The following is a 25,188-nucleotide window of genomic DNA, read 5'->3' on the forward strand; positions in this document are numbered from 1 at the left end:
TATGACATGAACTGAAATGGGCTTAAACCACATGATTAGAGGGGATTTCTTCATCGTGTAATTTCACCTGTATGCGTTATGCGATTCCCATTAACACTATCACCACTATGCCACTTTTTTCACAAACATGAGAACAAAGGTGTGTGAAAGTGAGGTTGAAGATTATTTTGAACCTCCTTAACTAAATCTTACATTCACTTGGATGGTTTTGATCACCAATTATATTTTCCTGTGACCGTAAATCAGATCAGATAAGTTTGGGAGTTCACAAACCCAAACAGTTTGTGACACTCATAGCTCATCCAGTGTGCTTTTGTTTAATAACATGGATTGTATCACTGCTTGTGATCACATTACCCTAAATGTGCCCCATTGCTTCATCATGCAAATGCACGATACAGTCTGTTCTCACAATATGAAGATGGATTTCTTAAAGAAGGTAATAAACATGACAGCATGCAATGCCGGTTATTGACCCATCATTCACTACCAGCTGTGACAATCAATGACAATGAACCTCATCTAATGAATCTGGCATGAAACCAACCCTGTTATCCACTACAGTAAATCTTTTAAAAGCAGTAGGAGGTGTTAAAATGTGTCTTTAGTTTTTCTCTTCTTTAATCAATATGATTTAACTGAAAGCAATGTTTTCTTTTTCAGAAACACTTCACACTCATACACATTCACATCTGGAAGTGAAGGTTACAATATCCTCACTCTAGTTCTATTTGCACAGCCGTCCACTGGACTCTATGGATACTACTCTTCAATCATACACATGTATCTGCCGACTGAACTTGCATAAACGTAGCTGGCCAATCAGGATGTACCTGCAACAACAACGTGTGGAGCCCACAGTATATATGGCAGCCTGCCAACTATGTCCAACATCCTACAACCAGTAGGTGGTGTAGGTGTGGCAGGGCCCATAGAACTAGGGTTACAATATCGTAACCTTTGTTCTATCTCATAAAGGCTCTGCCCTCCACCGCACCCTTCCAAAACATTACATCCAGTCCAACCCCACTGATTCTGACCAGCTAGAGCTTAGTCACCACAGCGCATCTACGTCTTATGATGTATGCTGCAAATACCAGAGAAGTAGGAGGCCCAAGCCAACCCAGAAAATATACCACTGAACTGCATGAGGCCATGGCCTAAGCTTACAAGGGTCTACTGTCATACAACAGACTCTCTGCACACCTCATTCCCCATAGCACAGAAAATATGCAGGTATATCATGCCCAGAAGGGGGTCAGCTTAAACACTATTGATGAACACACACACACACACACACACACACACACACACACACACACACTTTTAACCATTCTTGATTCAATCCAGCGAGCACAGACTGTGACAGACAGCCCAGCAAGAGCTCAGACCGCAACGTTGCTGCACATATGTCCCCTCATCCCACACTCATCCCACCACAAAGCAAGGCATTTCCAGCCACACTATCCACGTAGCATAGAAACAGCGCGTCCGACTGGTGCATTGAACAAAACATGCTAACATGCAAGCTGGGCAAACCCTGCATGGGGTAGAGGGCTGAACAACCCTCGACCTGAAAGAATTCTGTATGTTCTTGGGAGCAAAGGATTTGGTCTGAGAGTCACTCCACTATGATCATGGAGCATGCATCTGGGGTGAACCGACAGGGTGCTCAGCTCATATACTCTCTTAGGTGAGGTCAGAGCAAGCAGCAAAACTGTCTTAAGTGACAACTCAAGCTCCAACTCAAGCTTGTAAGGACCCTTCACCAGAGTCTTGAGCACCAGTGGCACTTCCCCTTGGGAGGCACATATCAGGGGCTGTTGTCTCCTGAGCCCCTGCAAGAAACGTTTCACAAGAGAGTGCCTAAAGACTAGTTTTCTATTTCTACAGCCCTTCTGACAGGAAGAAACAGCTGCTGCATACACTTTAATAGGCATGAGACAGCCCTCTATCCAGCAAACACTGCCAAAATGAGAGAATAGAACCAACTGCACACATAAAGGGATCTAACCTCCTTACTTCTCACCAGCATTGGAATCCCAACCACTTTGCGCTATAACAGGCAGTAGTGGATCCCGCCCTCGTCATCTTAGTGCCAACCTGAGAGATGGAGGTGTCAGGAGTCTGTCTATTCTTCCACTGCTCTCTCCTTCTCTCCATCACACCCAACCCTTCTCTGAGGGTGGGTGAGTGGCCGATGGCAGCTAAGCTGTAACTTCTCCTTTACTTGTTTAAGGCACTGAGTAACCAATGGCAAGAAAATCAGTCAGTGTTGGAGTGGGGAGGTAGTGCCAAAGCATTTTGCTGTGAAGATGCCAGCAAAACACCCAATACACCCAAACTGTCGGCTGTTTAGCCAGCTGTGTGCCCTGCTGGAGAATCTTGTCAAATTATTCCAGCGTCTCACTGTCTCACAGTATAAGTTGTAGTTGCTTCCTGCTTGCTGACCAGCCGACTGACTGTGAAATCAGGTAGGTAGCAAGGACTGAGTCTAGGGGGGGCACAGCAGGTATAGTCTATAATATAGTAATAGTCTCCATGCAGCCCTACACTCTGAGAAAATCCACCAAACCTGCAACTAAGACTTTTGTCCTAAATGGCTGCTGTCAAGACGCCTCCATACACTGCCAGATGACTAAGACAAAAGCTAAAACCACCTAACCTGGGTGAGTCAATACACACACACACATACACATATGGTTGCTGTTCATTAAACCCATATTGCATCGTTTTCCATATAAAATACTTACAATGTATATATTTTGTCATTTAATTAGGAGTTTGTATTAACATGTTTGCAGTTGCAAAATAAATGAATTTGAATGTAATTCATAGGAGGAAAGTAGTACACTTATTTCTGCAGAACAACCAACTGACCAACACTGTGTTCGGTGCTTTAGCTTTCAAGAATAAAAACTATGATTTCTGTCTTAAGGGGAAATCAGAGCAGCTTCTCAATTGTGCATTCAGCACCTCATAAAGTGCTATGCACTGACCCACAGAGCTACCATGACCACCTTTTTGTTATCTGCAGGTACAGTCGTCACAGTACTCTTGTTAACCACCCACTGAAACCACAAATAGGCACCTCGTCAGACATGGAGGCATATCAGCTGCTCCTTTTGTTCTTTCTCAGCTAATCAAGGAGACCTGGGCATCAAAGTTGGTCTCTCTGCAAAGTTCACATTTGCATTTTGCATAGCAGGGGCCACTTCTTTTTTTCCCCAATCCCCACTGCTCCTCTGAGGGTGGTAGAGAGGCAGAGAAATGTGTGTCTGAGCAACAACTAGGTCTGCTTGGTAAGTAATTTATCTTCCAAGTAAAAAAGAAATGCTTTTTTTTTTACTTGAAGAATAGTGCTTTTATCTTTAATACCACAAACTAATGTGTGTATGTACTGGTACAGCTGCTCATAACAGCAATGAAGCTGTACTCACTTAAACCTTTATCATTTATTTCAAAATTAGCCAAAGATGATGCTTGCTAAGTTGTTTTACCTATTTGTTTTTACTATGGAGTGAAAAAGTAATCGACCAACCAAGAACAACTAACACAAGAACATGAATGTTATAAAAAACGTAACTACAGTCTGAAAATCAATATTCCTCAATCGTAGATCATGCAGAGTGTCACCAGTCACAGTAAATGCATGCTTGTGTTTTTTCCACCATTATGAATATAATGCCACCAAGCAGTTGGATATGATAATGATACATCATTGAAAAACATTACAAATTTCAGCTCCACTGATCCCTGAGAGACTGAAGATTAGAAAAATAGGGTGCATACAATTTTCAGAAATATCCTTTTTAAAGTGCATTGTGCAGGTTAAGCAACTGAGCCAAGAATCTGCCACTTCTTTTTGTTCTTTCATACCACTGAGCATTTTATTCCCTGTGCTCAGGCAGAGAAAATACTGAGAGAAATATTGCAGGACTCCAGTTAGACAGGTGGCTCATTATCCACATCATCAACAGAGAGGGAGAGAGAAAAACGACCACCAAGGTTTTTGACATGAAGCAACACCTCATCCTCCTTAGAGGTTTCTTACTGTATGTAATTAGCAACAAGGACGGCATAAGGAAATCCTAATGATGCATCCCTCTTTTTTCTCCCTCGTTTTCTCACCCTTTTGAAGCCTCTTCTTGGAGCCATGCAGACCCTGAGTTCATGCCTTAGGAAATTTGAAAAGGAGAGAAAAACCTTTTTAAAGGAAATTTAAGCAAATATTTAAAATGTCAATAAAGAAAATGTGAAGTTGGAGGAAACAAATGAGGGTGAAATTCTTAGGAGAGACATGAAACTGTTGGGAATATTTTTGACTCATTAGGATTAATAAGCGGTGATCCATATGTAAATTTGGAGGTACATTATTAAGGAGAGCAAGGTTTGTTAAAGGAAATGTAGGTTTTCATCTCTGTGACTTGAATTAACCTAGATACAGCCTGGTGCTTGAAGATCACTGTAGTTAGTGTGTAGAGTGTTTGATAATGAACTAGAAATGTTCTCATGTTATACAGTAGCATCATCAAAATCACATTGTAGGTTATGTTTAGCAAAGTACAAAAAGTGTTGTACAGTATTGTGTCGTAAAAATATTGTATCACATTGAAGTATAATAAAAAATAATCATAGAATTTCTTAAATGAACTAAGCCTACATGGTGTGCAGTTTAAAGGCACCACTGTGCTATTAAACATGCACAGAACAACCCAAATACCTGAGCGCAGGAATCAGGACTGTATATCTCTCTGTTGTTACAGGAACGGTTCAACATTGTGGGGAATGTGCTTTTTGTTTTCTTGCCAAGAGTTAGATGGGAAGAGCGATACTACTCTGTCTTGCGTTTGTCCATTAAGGCCCCCCCTCCCCCCACTCACAATGACTGGTACTGTATGTGCAGAGTTTGACACTGGAAGACTGTTTGTACATTAATCTGCTGTAAGTGGAAAGTGTCTCTGTGCTCACCTTCAAACTCCGTTTCAGATGTGCATATATGAGACACTGCAAGCAGTTTGGAAGCCAATTGTGGTCCAGTATGCAGTATAACATGACTGTACAGTACAGAGAAGGCATGACATGGAAATTTAAAGTCTAATTTAAACCCTAACCCTAACCCTTGCATATACACTGAATGGACATTTAGGAGATAGCTAGCCTGCTCTGTCCAAGGGTAACACAATCTACCAACTAGCAACTCTAGAGCACATTTATTTATTATATCTAATTTGTTTAATCCACTTTCTTTATGATCAGAAATATTTTCTTCTTTTTATCCTTACCTATTAAACTGTATCTATGTGCTATATAGTCACATCTGCTAGTCATCTGCCAGCTACAGTGTTCAGAGAGTCAATGTCAGCTCTAGATTGACACATCATTGCATGTTTGGGTTTTACTCAACAGGATTAGTGTTAAATTTGTTTTACACATTGTTGGAAATTAAATTGTTCACAGTAATAGATCCAAAGTATAACTTTCTGTCAAAGTGTGTGACTGTATCAGTATAATTCTGTGCAATACTGATATCACACTCAGGTCTTTTACCATTATACCAATATTCCTCTCAACATACTGTTACTAGTTTTATTTTTAATTTTATGTTCATATTGTTTGTTTCACTTGATTTTTTTCTTTTTTTTAAGATTTGTTGTTGGGCTTTTTTGCCTTTATTTTGATAGTAACTGTCCGAGATGCCAACAGGAAACAAGGAGAAAGAGAGGGGACTGACCTGCAGCATAGGTCCCTGGCCAGATTCGAACAAGGGACGCTGCTGTTATGTGGCTTACGCTCTAAGCACTCAACCACCAGGGCGCTACTTTCTTTTTTTTTAACTCTTCTATTTTTAATACCCACTATGCTGCTGTAACACTGTACATTTCCCCATCATGGGACTAATAAAGGATTATCTTATCTTATCTTACAACGTGACTCTACAGCACAGTGTACTAATACTCTTTCTGTAATTGTTTTATATACTGCACATATCACATATTGTATTTGCATGAACATAGCATGGGTATTCACTTTATCCACTCATCTATAGCACCTTGCAATTAGTGACCAATTACTGGAACAAAGTCTTCTGCTGAGCAAGTTATTGATTAACAATGTTAATGGAGAGTGGAAGCTGTGAGGATCACACCTGTGTCTGTTTATTTGAAGAATATCAGCTCTCAGTCTCCTCATTACTCAACATTCACTCAATTTAAAAAAAAGTACAATAACTTAGACTGACTGGAGGGAATTTGTTTGGAAGACACCATAGATGTGCTGTTCGTGACCCAGTTTTTGCTCTGGCAGCAAAATATTTTAATGACCAACTCCACTGAAAGAGAATTATTTAATAATTCTTTTTTATCTTGGGTTTGTTTCTTTTCTTTTTTTTGAAAGAAACACAATAGGCATCAACTTTTTACAAGGCTGATTGGACAGCGGCAGAGACAAATTAGTCTGTCCTTCCACATGTGAGAAATGGATCCATCAGGGAGCTGCCTTGTGTGACAACACAACACAACACTCCTCTTTAAAATGATATTATCCTTCAAGCATAGTTTCCAGATTGTCTGTTCTGTCACATACAGATATTTTAGGTACACGGAACATGAGAAAAAAACATGTTTGTCCACCTGTATTGACACAATGTACAGTACAGAGAAGGCAAGATTAAGCTGTTTCTCTTGCTTCACTGCTTAATGTGTCATTACACAGAGAGCCAGACATGTCCAGCTGCCCTGATAGAGGATGAGTTGAGCTGGAGGACACTGGCGGCCAATTTCCCTCATTACCCCAAATCCTCCACTGCTCTTAGAGAGATGATGTCCATTTTAATAACAAGTTGTGAGGCAATTTTCAAACAGCAGTAAAAGCACCACACATAATGAATGACAGTGGTGGGCAAGCTGAAGAGGCCTGACCTTATAAAAGTACAACTAGGCACAAATAAAAGCATCCTTAGTAAAAAAGCATTGTAAAATAAAAGCTAGGCAGACATGTGTGCACATAAAATACACACATATAAATAATAAATCATACTCGTGAAGACAATTTCCTTAGTTATTTGACCAGTAAATGCTTCAGTTGCAAAATAAAACCAACCCTAATTTATTTTTTATTCCTAAAGGTAGATGAAGCAAAACTAATCCTTATATATGAACTGCACTTGTCCTCAAAAGTTGAGATGAAACTAAATCTGAATGTAGTATCCGTTTTTATTGCAAAAGTTGATATCCATACAGGAGAATGCTGCAATAATAACAGCACACCAGAGTCGTTGCTGTATATGATGAAATGATGGCAAGATACAGTCCACAGTGTACTATTGACTTCACTCAACAATCCCCAGCTCTCTCATTATTTCCTTTGGACACAGCTCCCTTTTTTTCTCCTCCATTCTCATTAGGTGATGCCCTGATTTGCTCAAGTGCTGTATATGTCATGAACATATCACCATCAACAGTAAAACTGTCAATAAATGTCTATAAAAATGTTCCATTGCAACTCTAGAAAATGTGCACATGTCACCTGTAAAAAAACATACTAGCTCTCTCTGTCTTTATTTTCATTTGTGTCTACCTTGTTGTTGTTCAATCCAAATCATTTCTTCCTAAAACCAAAAAAACCCAAAGGATTATATTTAACCTCCGTGTCGTCCTCCCGGGTCAAATTGACCCCATCTATTTTGACTGTTCCTTCTTTCCTCCTTTCCTTCCTTCCGTCTGTCCTTCCTTCCTCCATCCTTCTCTATTTCCTCCCTTCCTTCTTTCCTCCCTCCATCCCCCTGTCTTCCTTCCTTCTGTCCTTCCTTCTTTTCCTTCCTTCCTTCCTTCTCTCTTTCTTTCCTCCCCCATACCTTCACCCCTTCCTTCTTTCCTCTGTCCTTCTTTCCTTCCTTCCTTCTGTCCTTCCTTCCTTTCCTTCCTTCCTTCCTTCCTTCCTTCTCTCTTTCTTTCCTCCCCCCTACCTTCACCCCTTCCTTCTTTCCTCTGTCCTTCTTTCCTTCCTTCCTCTTTTCCTTTCTCCCTCCCTCCCTCCTTCCTTCTTTCCTCCCTCCCTTCCTTTTTTCCTTTCCTCACTTCCTTCCTCCTTTCCTTCCTTTTTCCTCCCTCCTTTCTTTCCTTCTTCCTCCCTTCCTTCCTTGACTCGAGGACAACAGGAGGGTTAAAGGGGACATAAAATCCTTTTGTGTGTTAATATACTGCTACAATGTCAGATGTCTGTGTTAAACATGAGATGAAATGCTCCCTGGAATACGTCAACCTGCACTGCATGCTCCTTTTGCAAAGTTACCTCCACCAAGATTGCTAAAGTTATTCCCTTGGTTTTTTGTCTTGTTCACTTGTATACTTTGGTTTTGATTCAGGCTCAAACATTTCAACTCAAATTTCAGATATTGACATTTGAGTACACAGCCTCCTCCATAAGTCTACTGAGGGGCAGCTCCTGGAAGCTAACCAATCACAATAGAGTGGGCTCATCAGTATGGAGGACTTAAAGATACAGGCACTAAAACGGCCTGTTTCAGACAGAGACTGAAACGAGGGACTGCATAATAACGAGGTTTTTGAGCTGTAAATAATGCAAAGATATTCTAGTAGAGCCCCAGATTAAAAATATATACCTGGAAATGTGCATGTTATGTCCTCTTTAAATTACAGACTTTATTCCTCTGTGTGCATTGCAGCATCCTATATTCTAATAATAAAACCCTTCTCATTATTTTGATAATTTATTTCAGTACATATGCCTTTTACTTATAGTTGCATAGACTCGTTTTTATTCTTGTTCTTATTACCATAAAAATAAATTCCATAATTTACTAACACAGAAAGTAGGGAGTGGAATGACAGAAATAATCATTCAGTTCAAGCATTGTTATAAAACATCCTAGCAGCTAAAAATATTGGCTGATTCTCTTTTGGCTGCCATAATTGAGGGTACTCTTGTTATTCTTGTAGAAATGTTCATCTTTATTATAGTGAGTGTATGCTGTAAGATCTACTACTATATGTACTGAAGTTATTGCTAATTCATCTCCCACAGTTGCTTCTAACAAAGAGGCATTAACGCGCTTTAGCTAATAATGAGCATATTTTCTGTCAGTGGATTTGGATGTCACATGATAATGAAATACTAAAACTGTTTGCTATCTATTAACAAGAATTGTTTTTTTTAATTTCTTTCTGTCTGACAGCCAAAAAAAAAATGAATCAATCCAGCTTCAATAAAACCCAAACAACTTACACAAGTGAATTATTTCTTTGCCTGCAGTAAACAGTGTGCTGCTCTTTGTGTATTTTGTAAGAAACACTAGAAATCAGCTGACTGCTCCCTTCTTCCACTTCTGTCACAGAAATAACAGCTATATTTAATACTGCTGCGTAATAACATTTGTTTTCCTGACATCCCAGACATTACAGCGAGCAGGGGACCACTCTTTGCTCGGCCAGTAACGACCGGGATGCATCACAAAATGACATTACAGTCATATTGATGCCAGCCATTACCCGCTAATCTAAGCTTTGCTTATGTGCACTTGTTGTGGCTTCTGAGGAGCAGAAGGAAGGCAATAAAGACCACTCACCAAGATCTATGCTCACAATTTCAATGATTCTATATTCAGCCATTTTAAGTGCTCCAGGGCTAAAACTTAATTTTTCCCCAAAAGATACTTTAAACAAATGTCCCCCGAGCCCCAAAATTAGTCTAGGAGCTTGTTTTGACAGTAAGTGCTCCCATCACTGATTGTGCTTGTTTGGAGTATAAAGTCTGGTATTCTAAAATGTTTGTCCTCTAATCTGAATAGAAAGGAATAAATGTTATGTCATGTTACTATGTATGAATAAAGTTAGTATCAAAATGAAATGAATGAAGAGAAAACCCTCAAAAAATACATCTCCATTAACCAGTGTATGAAACAGTTTCAATTATTGTAGGCATGTTTTGTCAGAATATAATGAAAGATATGAAATGATGACAGGTAGTGATTTTTCCATTTGATTGATGGTGTGTTGTAAATGACATGAAAGCGGTCTGATGTGCTGTATGTGTCTATTTCTGATTTGACAGTCAGACAAATGCAAATTTATTGGCATGAAGGTTTAAAGAAAAATGTTGCCAAAGCATTGAAACACATCAAAATAACAATAATATGAACATTAACAGAGCATATATTAATGTATACAGTATAGTCTCTGCATGAATTTGTGTGTGTGTGTGTGTGTGTGTGTGTGTGTGTGTGTGTGTGTGTGTGTGTGTGTGTGTGTGTGTGTGTGTGTGTGTTTGTGTGTGTGTGTTCTGCTTGACATATATTGGACAGCAATAATCTTTTTTGATTAAGAGGTCATTAAGCTCTTTGAAATCTGAAATTACAGAGTGGAATTTGTTAAAGTAAATGTTCCTTGTTTCATTAAATGTGTAAAATTGTAGTAGGAAGTGCATCTTTGTCTCAAAGTCACCTATTCTCTTCTCTTTTGATTGCCATGATTCTTTGTGTCCTTTTTTCCCCCAATTGCCACTTTGTGCTCACTGAGCCTGTATTTGGTCAGGATCTGTCTCTGCTTTCTATCTCTGACAATAGAGAGATATTCTACCAATTCAATTCATAATCTCTTTTTAGGGCCAGATACCATCTAATCTACTTTGGCTGGTTTCTTCTTTCCAATATTGCAAATAGGTTTCTTTACATTGCATTACAGTCTGGTGTTCTCTGATTGGTGTGAGACTGGTCAGAGTGTGTCTGAGAGGGGGCGGTTAGTCTCAGCACCAATTGACATAGGGGACGTTTTTCTGGACTCAGCTCTTGGATTTAGAGGGCTTTGGAATGGAGGGAGTCCAGAGGGGGCTGGATTTAGGGTGATTACAACATTAGAGCGCTCTCTTTTAAATGTTAATTATCAGTAGGTATCTGCCTTTTTCTGCTCTACATGCATTTGTTAGTGTTTTTCTGTGTTTGTATAAAATGTATCTGATTTTGTTGGATGTTTTTTGCCAGTAGTTATAGCTATGATGAATGAGTTGACTCCATAATTCACTGTCACACAGCACAATGGGCTGGATGTCACTGGAAATGTTTAACCCTTTATTGGACGAATGCTTGGTATCTTCTGTAAATATCCGAAATAGCCTCCTCATGCCTCTCTGTGAGGTTGTAGAACTATGTGTATTTTTTTATATATCGACTTTTTGGAGGATATTTCATTTTAGACTGACGAGGAACCATAAACAGTAAGTTCATTGACCTTGATTGGTGACATAAAAATGAATAAATAAGTCACAAAAGCAAAAAAAGGTCATGTAATATCCCTCAATAACTCTTTAGTGTGATGGGAATTCTTATTATTCATCTTCTCTGACACAAATGAGCAATTATGTCATATGATTAGGTGTATGTGTGTGTCATAATCTGCTGACCATGACACCACTTATGTTACATGAAATGCTGATTGAGTGAACATCATGTATGTTATAATCTACTGACTAACCATTGTCCTGATTGTACATACTTTATGACGTGACTATTGTGCTTACATTTTTCTGATATAACAAGGTCATCCTTTCACAAGATAATGTATTGTATGTAATCTGACTATTTCCTCTGCTCTGGGCTCATTCATGCCATCTCACGGTTGAGACAGCAAGGAGTCTGTCTGCAGACGACTGAATAAACTAGAGAAAGACAAGGAATGACTTTGTGCTTCTTGATAAAAAATACTGCCAGAACATTAGAGTTGCAATTTTGAATTTCCAAGTATTTTCAATGAGTGACCTATAAAGGGTTAAAGTCAGATTTTATTATGAATTTTGGAATTAGAAAAAAAATGTTTGTCATTGCATTTAGACCTCTTTAGACTTTTTAAATCTTAGTGCATTCACTGCCATGTTTAAACTCCTAGCTGCTGTCATGGTTATACTAGCGTAGGTATAACTCATACTATATTCAACGATATGATTATTTATGGTGAACTGGTATTTGTTCTCCAGACAAGAGGGACATTTTTTAAAAAGGTCAGTTGTTCCTGGGTGGATCACCATCCACTGAGGGCTCCTGAAGGTCTCCTTTTTCAACAGCTTCATTGTTTGCCTGTGGTGCTGCAGCATTTAGAAAGCACTTTCTTACCGAGAAAAAGCTTGTTTGCTTCCAGGAATTTCCCATTAGAGTCAGCCAACGGGACCACTTGTGGGGTCTGCTCTTCAGGCTGAGTAGAGGGACGCTGGGATAGGTCAGAGCTGGCTGCTGGCAGCTGGCTGTGTGGATGTATCAGGAGGTGCCACGGTGATGTTGGGCTGGGTGCAGAGCAGAGAGGTTGGGATAGAGACAAGGCAGGGGTTTTGGGGACACTGGCAGGGAGAGTCTGAGCCTCTGTACCTGTCATTGTAGGGACTGATGAGAGTTGGTCTGGCATGTGTTGGACCTACTTAGTGAAGCTTTTTTCTCTCTCTTCTCAGTAACCTCCTTCACTTTAGCTAACTGAGCACAGAGCACACTGTTCTCCTGTTTGAATATGTACAATAATCATGTCCACAAGTATAAATTGTAAATCACTGATATCGACTAAATCTTACATATATTTTTATACTTCCTACCCCTTGCCCATATCTCCAGCCTGTTCTGTTTAATAGGACACCGGTTTACATTCATAGAGCCAGATAGTTGTATTCATTTCATTTATTTTGTTTCGTTTAATTTTGTTTGTTTACATTCAGTCATGCGCTGTCTTTTATTCCTGCTGAATCCTATTACTGTTGCTGCTGCAGTGGTCTAGTTTCCCACAGGGATCAAATTAAGTTTCATCTTATCTTTCGTTTCACACCTCATCTCATTAGTTAAACCCCTGTGTCACCTAAAGGAGCTATAATGTGAAACGTGTAACCAGAATAAAGCAGTATATTTTTCAGCCCCTCTAAAGCTACATCTGGCTGCTTCATATGGTCTGAAACTCAATGGATTCATTGATTTAAATGACTGCTTTTAATGTGACTTTGCACAGGTGGTACACAGTTAGTGTGAGTCAAACCGAGGGCAACAAAAGTGCCTCGGAAAAATAGTTTCAAAGAACACAATGAGCTTCAACTCCATCAGGATTTGTGATTAATCACCATGGAAACAGTATTAATGGTCACATTAGTGCCTTGGCCAGCCAGGAGGTATCGTCACGCAAAGCTACAAGAGGATGGAGGTGGTTTGGGGGATTGAGGTTGAAGAAAATTAAGTCTCTAGGCAGAGATCTGCGATGCATTATGGGAGCCCCGGTCACCATGCACTGCGAGACAAGGCATTAATCAAAGAGATGCCAGAGACTAGGAGAGCTCTCTCTGTTGCCACATACTCCCACCTTACTCACTAGTGACTGATTGCTATTCATTATTCTTCGATTTGAGCTTTTTTTTTTTTTTTACATAATCTCTTGTGTAGTCATATTTTCTTTGTGGTTGTTGTTGTTTTTTAATGTAAAGTACTGTTACATCACTATATACGAAGAGTGCTATACAAATGAAGAAGTCTGATTGACTGATTGATTGATTATAGCCCTCAAGGAGCTCATTATTGTGAGCTATAGAGATAGAAATCTTGACTCAATGTGACAATATCCGCTCAAAACTCTAATTGAAGCTCTCATTAGTCCTTTATCAGTGCACCTTTTATATATAATGATATAATAATAATGTATTTATCACATTATGTCATAACTGCTGATGGCCTATTTCAACGTGTTTGCACAATTTTGAAATCTTCAATGTATTAAAGCACCGCCTCACTCTCCAATGTATAAATCAAGTGAATTTTAATAAACCAATAGCGACAAAAGATTGAACTAAAACATTATCAACACATAAACTGAATGATTCCTCATGCATGTTTCTCATAACGTTCTCTTACAGGAATACACAATATCTAAATTTACCAAATGTATCATATTTTGACTCCTTGTCAGAAGTCTGTTACACTTGTAATTTGCATTTTGTTTTTCTGTCTAAATAAATTCTGCTTACCTAAATCTTGATAAACTACCTTGTTTGTGTTTCTGGTGGCTTTTGTAAGTTTAGTTCTGATTCACATTTTTATGAGCAATTCATCAATAGCCCAACCTCCATTTGGGAACCACTGAATTACAACATGAAATATTGTTTGAGCCGCAGACTGACACACACACACACACACACACACACACACACACACACACACACACACACACACACACACACACACACACACACACACACACACACACACACACACACACACACACACAAACTCTGTTATGGACTTGATTTGCTTCCACATCACCTATTAATACTGTCATTTATTCTCATTTAGACTACAACTGGGCTTGGATGTCTCAAATCTCTAATCACATGTAATGAAATTATCCATCAGATACACAGAAAATCTCATTTTAAGTTGGAACTTCAACCAATAGCTAAAAAAAAGATATTTTCTGTGACTAAAGCTAGTCGGTGTAGGAACAGGAGATTCCTCTGCACTTCTGTGTGATCATGATGTTTGGGTGCATGGGCGAAATTTTAATATTAGTTACACACCTGTCACTGCTTTGGTTCCAGGCTTCTGAAAATAGTTTTCTTTGGGCGCATTATCATGATAAATATAATGTCTTTGTGTGTGTGTATATGTATATAAATATTAGCACTGTACTTCTATTGCATTAGCAGTGAATAAGGAAAAATTACCTTTGTTCTTAATTTTACATTTCCCCAAGCAGAGGTAGTTGTTTTCCTTGTGTGGCTGCCTCCTGTGAATCTATTCAGAAGAAATAACATCAGAGGTCAGAGAGGAGGGTAGGATTCATTCAAAATATGTTCTTTGTTTGACAATTAAATGTGGGAAGAAAAAAAAAAGGTTTTTGTCTTTTAAAAATCAACTTAAAACCGCTACTTTGTGCAAACCCATCACATTTTGACAAGTCCTCTAAAAGACACAAAAGACTTGCGGTAAGTTTTAAAGACAAACAACACTGATTGCAGCTTACTGATGAACAATGTAGCATTTTCAAGATGGCATTTTAATCAAAGCATGTTTTAAGTTAATTAAAATGGGCTTGGTACTCAAATTAGAGTGCTCCTCACTTTAAAATGAAACTGAAGTTTTTGGGGTTTTTTACACCAAATTTTTACTTTTAACGATGAAACTTGTTAAGATCACTGAACTACATACTATAAACACTTATGAAATGGAAATACAGATGAGAGATGTATCAAGTATTATGGATGACAATAATCAGTTGTGACATCTGTTGCATTAACCAGTAGATGCCACCAATATATAATACAAGAAGATTTGTTATGACATACTACTGCTGGCATGGCCTCTAAGTGTTTTGTTTGCTGTAGGGTATGGTCAGGTTCCTGTTTGATTCTAGAGGCTTAACCAAGATTTATTGTCCTCTGATTCTCAATTTTATAGCACCCTTTCATTTAAGATAAGATCACAACTTCACGACAGGTTGTCTCATGAGGCAGATGTTTGGCACTTGACTCATCTCACAAGCTTTACAGTTATTTGCACAATGTGGGCTCCGTCTCTGGGCTCTGTCATTTCATTGTCATTTTGATTGCCAACAAACTCCCACCAACTGTCATTATAGTGACTGTGATTGCCACAGACTCACCTGAAATGGAATGAGTCAAACACACACAGGCATGAATTAAACATAACGGCTGCACACAGAATTAGCTTTGAGGCGCCGCTTGCTAAATTTCTTGTGCATGGCTGCCCGTATTTATAGAGAAAAAAGCATATCACTGGCTCATGTCCGTATTTGAAAGAGTGTATCATAATTGTTTTTGAAACACTGAGAAACGATTGCACACTGCACTTACGTGCAGAGATTTGATTTTCACATGCAAGCACTACCTGGACAAGCAGCGGTGAATAATAAGAATAGTTTTACTCAAGTACACTTTGGAGGCACTTGTATGTTCTACTTCATACTACTTTACTATTTCAAAGTGAAATATTGCAGGTTTGACTCCACTTCTAACAAATAAGATTACTAATTACTTTGCAGATTAAAATTTTACATACAGTGATCATCTTATGTTTCCTTGTTATAAGCTACCCAACGATTCTTTAAGTAGTTAACAGTATTCAAGGGGCCACAGCAGAAAGAAAACTTGAGCTCAAGCCTGCATGTAATGAGCAGACAGTGTGCTGTTAGCAGTGGTGTTGAAGATTAAGGACCACATCAGCATTTAAACTCATCACAGTGACATTTTCAGGTAAGTTTACGTGCTGTTTAATGTGCTGCAGCTGAACAGCTAATTAGCTACATAGCCTGCAAACTGATGTTAGAAGTGTACTTCTCTGTGGTGAATGTTTGTTTGGTTCGGGGCCGGAATAAAAATCAGCCCATCAAAAACAATCTTCACTAGTATTAAGCAATAAACATAGATTCAATTTACTATAGCTTGTAGAAATATACATAATACATTTGTGTAATTTATATAAATGTAATCTTATAAATATATTTAGTAGTAATAGTAGCTTTATTGTCATTATATTGAGGGTCAGACAACAATATAATGACATTTAGATAGCACTCCCTGAGCCATAAGAACATTTAAGACAATTAAAAACAATTTAAGATATAAATAAAAGGGTAATAAAGTGCAATATGCAATATAAAAAAGGTACAAACAGCAGTAATGCTTATGGTAACTTTAGGCCATATCTAAACAACATTTCTGAGATGAACAAAATACTATATCAAACCTTTTTATACATTATAGATCTCTAAAATACAACTATACTCTACAAAACCTACCACATACAGTCAACACACAAATAACTGAAGTAGTATCAATAAAAACTGGATAAATCTATAAGGAGGTATTTATTGCAGGTCCATTTGCATTATCTTACATTATGCAGGTATTTGTGTTGTTCAGGTTTCACTCTGTCTATACTAACAACAAGTTTAAGTGTAATAGTGTAATTCAAACCAGACAGTACAGCAGCAGCACCCACCATGATTAATTTTCAGTAGCTTTTCGTCCTTCATTAAATCACTGTGTAACAAAGTCCTGTAAAGTCTGAGCGAATCAAACTGACACCAAATACTTTGAGCACTTTGGTTAATGAGCATATCAGAATTTCTGATGAGAGCAGCACAGCACCATTATCGCTGACTATATTATCCCTATTGTCTTCTGTCTATCACTCTTGAACATTGCCTGGTGTTTTCACAGGAGTAGACTCAGCGGACCTGAATCCACTCTGCTGCTCTGCTCTGCTTCTCCTCTTCTCTGGCTGGTGTCTGCAGTCATACTGGTAACCGCATATTAGAGGCTGGGGGTAGAGAGATAGATGAAAGGCCGATGACAGCCACCCAGATCCACATTGTGCTAATCACCACTGCACTGCCGCCATTTCTTCAGGGACACATTGAGCTCAGGGAACCAAGTTCGTTTTTTTTTTGTTTTTTTTACCAGAGGAGAGTTTTCAAAAGAGAAGTTTCTACTTTTAAAGAGCCTTTGACTGAGTCCTTGCACTTGTAACAACCTCTCATCCTTTTCAGTATGTCTCTCTCTCTTTCTCTGGCGTTGGACACATACAGTATCTGTACTGGCACCTAGCCCACGGGGTGCTAAATCATCAGCATATTATAAATCATTGTTATTATAAACTGTTGCACTGAATAGCATGCTGCAATGAAAGCATTCCATGTTGTTAGCTAGGGCTAATTTGTTTCCCTGTAATTTAATACTTTCTTAGATGGCAAACAATGAAATATAACCAAGACAGGATGGGTAAAGCACATTATGCAGGCCCTGGGTGGCGATTTGTTGCTTAATGAAGCCATTAACCACACACTACCAAAATTTGATACAGGCAAAATAATGGCTTCATTAAAGGAAAATATTGCAGCTCTGTAAGGAAGAATTTCAATGTGCATGTGTGTTGGCGGTGCATATTATCTCGCCACCCACGAGAACAATGCTCACAGTAACAAATCTTAGTTTCTGTTAATAACACTACATGAATGAACACGAGGCTGAAAACATTGTTAAGGAGCAGCTGTTGTAAATTGTGATCCATGTTCCAGCGAGAGTGGATCAGTCACATCATTCAGTTCGATTCATCCTTTATGTTGTGTATAGAAGTCATAATCATTATTAGTGGGTTTATAACAAGCTTATCTGCTGAGAAAAATTGTGTCCTGGTATTTGGTCACAATGCTCATTATAGATACAGCCGTGTCACTGTTTTGTGTTGTGTTTCAAAGCAATAACTGATAACATCAACTGTTATCCATCTTCCCCTCTCTTCCTCCTATTATGCCTGGCTGATCAGTCAACTCATTATAATTAGGTGTTAATTAGCAAGAGACTTGAGCTGGCCTCTGCATTTCAATGACGGCTTGTCACAGAGGAAAACATCAACACCCGAGTCCCCGCTACGCTCAACCCGGAGGTGGCGAGGTGACAGCGTGCCGCCTCTTTCCCCTCCCTCCTCCCTCCTTCCCCTCGCATAGGTCAAAAGTTTCTCAAGTAAATTACAGGCAGTGACTTTTGTTTGTCTCTCCCAGCTCGTTCATCCAGTTCTCCAAGGTTCCCACCTCGGTTTAATACATCATTCATTCAATTATGGAAAGCCATCAAGATTGGAAACTTGCAAATTCTTTGTGGCGTCTCGCTTAGCATATAAAGCAGAGCGCGCCGGCTTTTATGCCCAACTAAATATCGATGACAGGCCTTGTTACAGTTGATGGATGAGCTTCATAATTAGATGGTGCCACTGCTTTTGACTATTAATGAGGGCTGTGAATCAAGTCATTTCCCTGCACTGTCGATATTTGAGGCGTCTCATATTTTCCAGACAGTGGAGCGACCTGCACACAATAGTCCCTCTGCAGGAGGCATGAATAAACATCGGGGTGGTCTCTGTTGCTGTAAACAAAAACTCTGGAGACTCTATCACACATTGTCACTGTTGATCTTTTTCTGCACTTGGTCAAGTAATTTAGACCCATTAGGAGACTTCCTCTTTAATAAATAACCTTTCTAATGATGCAGCAATTAGTGGGAAAAAAAACTATTTGGAGGTTAATGAATGAAAATTGATCATCATAATTTATGTTTATCTTCCAAATTACTGACATAATCTTCAAGAGTGACAGGTGATTGAAATAAAATTAATGTATCATCTATATAAGGATAATAATAAATAAAACATAATTTTGTTTCTTATTTAAAGTTCTCATTTTAGAGTCATTTAATCATTATTTCCCATAAGCTCAAATCTATCACCTGCTTAAACGTCACTAGCTTTTGACAGAAGAGGAGAGTCTGTGGGGTTTTTTTTTCAGAATAACCAAACAGTGTAGAAGTTTTTAAACAGCAGTGACTGCAGAAAAAAGTTTGGGAAAAGTGAAATCAGAGGAGAGCGTTGGTGGATATCATGAATATCTGCTGTGCTTGTACATTTTCCATGGGTGCTGTTTTGTATGCAAACAAATTAAACCTTTAACTCTGTTTGAACCACGATGGTTTCAACTTGTGTATCATGTAGCGGGTGGATGCCAGTTTGTCTGTATCTGAGTATGGAAAGTTAAACTTCAAGTAAAAGTTTCATTTTGTCAGAATTATCAATGAAAGGAGTGTTGAATGAGAGATTACAATGAGAGTCACACAAGCTAGTGGCTCCACTAGCTTGTGTGACTCAGTGCAATCTCCAAGAAGTAATATCATGATCTCGACTCGTAATTTTGACTGATTTGCCATTTGACTGATTTTGTCTTTGAGCTTGTTGTTTCGCTCATCTCTGGCTTCCAACACAAATTCCGACTTGGAGCAAGAGCAGAACAGTGAGATGAAAAACAGGACAAAATTTCACTCTAATTAATTAAAGTCATGTTTCTATTTTGTTGTATTTGAAATTGTAACAGTCTCTCTTTCTCTCCCTTTGTTTCTTTGTCCTTGCCATTCAACATTCAACAGACTAGAACTACAATCATTCCCCTTGTTTCCCTACAGAATAAATACAGTAGCTGCTAATAAACACCCTTCTCTCCACATCACTGACAGGACCCCAATCACTTATTTAAGCGGATTTGACTTATAACAAAGCTCAGTCTTGAAAATCCTCTTTCCGCTGGGTGTGTCATCATTTTGCACTCTGCATATGAAAAATGTTTCTGTTCCTGTACCTACATCTAGGGACTGCTGATCTTTTCATACCTCCTCTTCAGTTTATGAGACCAATATTGTCTTTTTGACAGAGCAGTGGTAGCTCCATAGCAACACGATTTGTTATCCCTGCAGGAAACAAAATCTGTTTTACATTTTTACTCTGCTCAGCATCTTCTCTCATACTTGTTTTCATCTCTCAAACTTCATTTCCTTATCCTCCATGCCGTTACTCACAGCCGAACTAATGCAGGTCAAAATCTATCAACCAGTCTATCAATCTACAGTATGTCAATCAATTTAACCTCTTAACGCACGCTGTTCCGTCTACGGGACGGGACAGATGTTAGGAGGTAGCCACACGTTCTTCTGAATGTTTTAAACACCAACCCTTAAACATATATATTCATGCCGTACATTGTTGGAAAGCTTAGATTGTCCCGATTCATTCAAGACCACTCACGACTTATATGGTTGCTCACAGACGTAATAGTATTAGCGATTAGCTCGGCTAGCCTCTGAGCTAAGTAAGAAAAGCTATAATGCCTACATACCTTCAAAGTCTTCCCTTTATCCACAACGATCATCTTATGACTCAGGACTTTCTGTACAGCTCGCCAAGTATCCATTCTTGTGAAATATGAAATCCGTTTCCATAAAACCGAAATACTTTCCTCAATATGTCCATGTATTTAGTCCAACACGTAACGTAATAACACAAATAACAAACCATATACGGTCCGTTTACGTCATTTCCTGACCTGCGCGTCCATCTCAGAGTACACGTGACTAGATGTTTACGTCCGTGAGCCTCTCCTGCTTCTGACGACACCACACACAAGCCAATCGGTGGCTGTGTCCCAATCTGGTCCTAATTGCGAGGCTGCATCCTCGAAGTACGCTGTCCCAATTCGAAGACTCCTTCAAATGCAGCCTTGAAATGCGGCCTTCTTTTCCCTCTTTTTCGAGGATGCATCGCTACTATCCTTCGCGGCCTCCCAGATCCCAAGATCCTTTGCGCGGCGCTGTTCAGTGCCGCGAAAACACAACAATGGCGACACCAACAGGTGAAGACTTTTCATTCAAGTGTAAGCATTGGTTTGTTTTATTTAATTATTTGTACTTATTACTACTTATACTTTTATACTTTTACTAATTACTTATATTTTATTACTTGACTTATTTTTTTATATTTATATATATATATATTTACTTATATATATATATTTATATATATATTTACTTATATATATATATTTATATATATATTTACTTATATTTATATATATACATATATATACACACATATATATATATATATATATATAGACTAAGATGAACAAATTTAGATTTTAATAAAGAGCTACGTTCGGGATTGTCACTATTATGCGTAAAAGAGTTGAACCATATATCATTACGCACTCGGCATTTTGGTACACGGTTGGTTCTTCTTCGACTTGACATATGACTTATAGCAAAATAAACAGATAGATAGATAAATAGATATGGCCAAACAAAAAAATATGGTTATACGTAATAATAATAATAATAATAATATCATTAGAGACCAAGATTTTGATTGTAGGCAAAGGGGATGTGAAGTTATAGGTGTTTGATTGCGGTTATACAGCTTTGGTAACCAAGTGTCCATTTGGAGTCTCCAAAAAGGACCTGAGGAAAACGCATGGACATACCTGTTGAAAAATAACTCTGAAAAATTCATCTTTTGGTCTTTTGACTCCAAATTTCTTTCCACAAGCTCTACTACTTCCTGTTACAGTGTTAAAGAAGGACCGTAATGATTGCTCATGCACTTGAACAGGTTTCAATGAAACCATACCATGGCTGTCAAACAACTCTGATTCATGTTAACAGGATGCTGGAAACCCTGTGGGGGCACTAGAGAAGGTTATTGATGTCTGTGCTGTGCAAAACAGGTTTGTCAAGCATGAGCTAAACAGCAAAAGCATGTGTGAGTGCTGTCAGTTGTTGTGGGGGTCCGATTGTAAATCATTTTAAAGTCAATCATACAAATATTACTGTAGAGGTGAAGCATCTTACCGAATTTCAGCACATAAGGAAAGACTCCCTGAGCTTTACATTTTGTTAGATACTTGTTTTACAGAAATGACGCATGAAAAGATGGATTATGACAAAGGACTGAAAATAAAGGGCTAAGTAGCACCTAAAATGACACAGTAAAGTGGGCACAGAGCACAGAAATCATGGGTCTTATGTTTAATTTGGGGTAAATGAGATCAGGCAGCAAAATGACTAAGCGAGGCTGAAAATGTGCATTTTTTTAACCGTTTCTGTAACTTTGCTCCAAACTTTACAAAAAGCCACCCCCTGCTAAGTGAAACCTCAACACCTGCTGATTGCACTGTGGCAATGACCACAGGTTGGAAAAAAAATCCCTGAGCAGCCTTAAAAAACATAAGATTTTCTTCATTTTCAAGGCGCAAAGTGAGCAAATCTCGCCATATTTAAGTGGGAACAAACTTCCCCTCTTATGGGAATAGTTTCAATCACTTTCATGATATTTTAGAAATGCTGCTTTTCTGTTGTTGCAGTCCAAATTCACAGCACAAGGCTGGAGGGATAAAATATTTAACCAGTTTGTTCTTTCTTTACTCTGTGTTACATTACTTATTCATTCTGGCCTAAAATGCTTCCATGACTTACATCTGCACAGAAGACAGTTATCTCCCAAAGGGCCAAAACATATTGTGGGTTAGAGAAGCCTTATCTTTCTGCCTAGCTCTATTCACCAGAGACATGCGAGAGCTATTCTTTGCCAAACTTTGTTTATACATTATAAATAGAGTACATCTCTATCAGGAATTTGCATTTATCAAGCTCGAACCACTTGTTTTATGTTCTGCCACATAAATAAAGAGACGGTGAGCTTAGGGAACGTTATCTATACCCAGTGCTGGGAAAAAAATCACTTACTCAACAGTGGAAGTAATGTTTGTACTTGTTATTTCTGTTACTCAGCTCAGTTCCATCAAAAGCATCTTTATGAACTTCAAAGCATCTTCACGCTGCTGACTTGGAGGTGGTGTCGCTGGTTTGATCCATCATGTCTACAACCATTAGGTGGATTGCCGTGATTTGTTCTACAGGCATTCATGGTCCCCAGAGGATGAATCCTACAGACTGTGGTGACTTTTCCTCTAGTGCCACCATGAGTGAAATGTCTCAACAACTGTGGAATGGATTACAATGTGCAGCTGAATCGAGTTTTTATCAGATATGGGAGAACAAACTTCAAAGAGAAAAGACTGGAGCGCACCGACTGATTTGCAGCTTTTAATGGTACAAACAGGCTAACATTTCAACACCAGTTTGTCCTCTTCAGAAAAATGGACAAAGGCAAAAGGCAAAGACATAAAAAGTCAATCTAGAATAGATGTATAATATATCTTTGAGTTACATAAAATCATCTTAAATACATTCTTGCTGTGTGGGTTTATTCTGATGTTCACTTGCAGCATTATTGTGCATAGAGACATTCATACTGCAAAGCAATCAAAGGGAAGAGTTTGATTGATGCAGGAATTTGACACTGGTTAAATAATGATTAAATAAGTCAACACATTCCATCAAATTAGCATTGACTTTTCCAATATTTAAATCAAAACCACAATTTTTTCTCCTCTAACTTTAGGTTTTGCTCAAATATAACCATAAATGTGTTCATCATGCTTTAGTTGCCAGGAATGGATAATTTAGGGAAAACAACTGACATATGCTGACAGCAGATGTTTGGCAGATATGTTTGACATGAACATCATGTAGTATTTAAGTTTGCTGTACACATTAAATATACATTTTTCCTAGTTATTGGATTTCATTGAGCTCATACTCGCAATGACAAGATACATGATACATACAGCTGATGAAAAACGATGTGGACTAGTTGCAAAAAATGTCAGGCTGTTCTCTATCAAACAATATCCCTTTAATCTAGAAACAGCTCTCCTCTAATGGCAGGAACACTGACTTGTTGTTTCATTGTCACATCTGTGCTGGAAGTGTCACAATTTGCAACATAACATAGAGTTCCATGTGGTGAGATGACTGGTAAAAGTTCTCTGTGCTCTGATGCCAAAGTGTTCTTGGCGGATGGTAGATAATGAGAGGCAGGAAAAAAGAAAGCCAGGCAGAGACCGAGACAGACTTGAGTGTGAGAGATTCAGACACTGAATGTACTCAGCAAGATGAAAGTGAGGTATTTCAAAAAAGGTACCAAATAGACACAGATCATAAATTAGGTGTTTACTCGTTTTGAAGTATGTACATCTGACCCAGGCACAAGTTCATAAAAAAAATCGCACCATTTTGATTCAAGCTGTCGCTTCTTTTCTTTTGCAAACAACACAAAAGATTAATCACATAGGTCACATAACAGCCATTTCAGTAGAAGAGAAGGCAAGGAGGTCATGAGGCAAACAGTGGGAGGCTGAGCACAAAGACTGTCAGCTACTTCGCTTAATATTGAGCTTTTAAATGGCAAGATGTATTGATGTGGTATAAATGTTCCAGTAAAAGCGTGTCTGTTTGTCTCTCTCACGTCTGCATGTGCAGTTAGTCGTGACTTTAAATGTAACCCAGAACAAAAATGCCAGAAATCTATCAAATGGTATAGATTGATTGCACTGATATGATGCTTTTATCCAAAGCCCTTGACAATTTTCCTGTCATGCACCTATTTACCAGACACACTGATGGTGGCAAGCTGCCATGCAAGGCACTGGCCTCAGCATCAGGAGCAGCAGTTCAGTGTCTTCTCCAAGGACAGTCCTACCATGTGAACAGAAGGAGCTTGGATCAAACGCCCAACCCCGCAATTAATGGACGACCTGCTCAACCTGCTGAGCCAAATATAATTTATATGTCAGTGCTCTGGCTCTGAGCAACCTTGTTTAAAGGCAGCAACACAGTCAGATTGTCAGTCAGAAGATAAAAGGCTGTCAGATTGATGTGCAATCTGGTGAACATCCAAAATCAATGTCAATATCAATCAATATTTTT

Source organism: Scomber japonicus, chromosome 11, assembly GCF_027409825.1.
Source record: "Scomber japonicus isolate fScoJap1 chromosome 11, fScoJap1.pri, whole genome shotgun sequence".
NCBI lineage: Eukaryota > Metazoa > Chordata > Actinopteri > Scombriformes > Scombridae > Scomber > Scomber japonicus.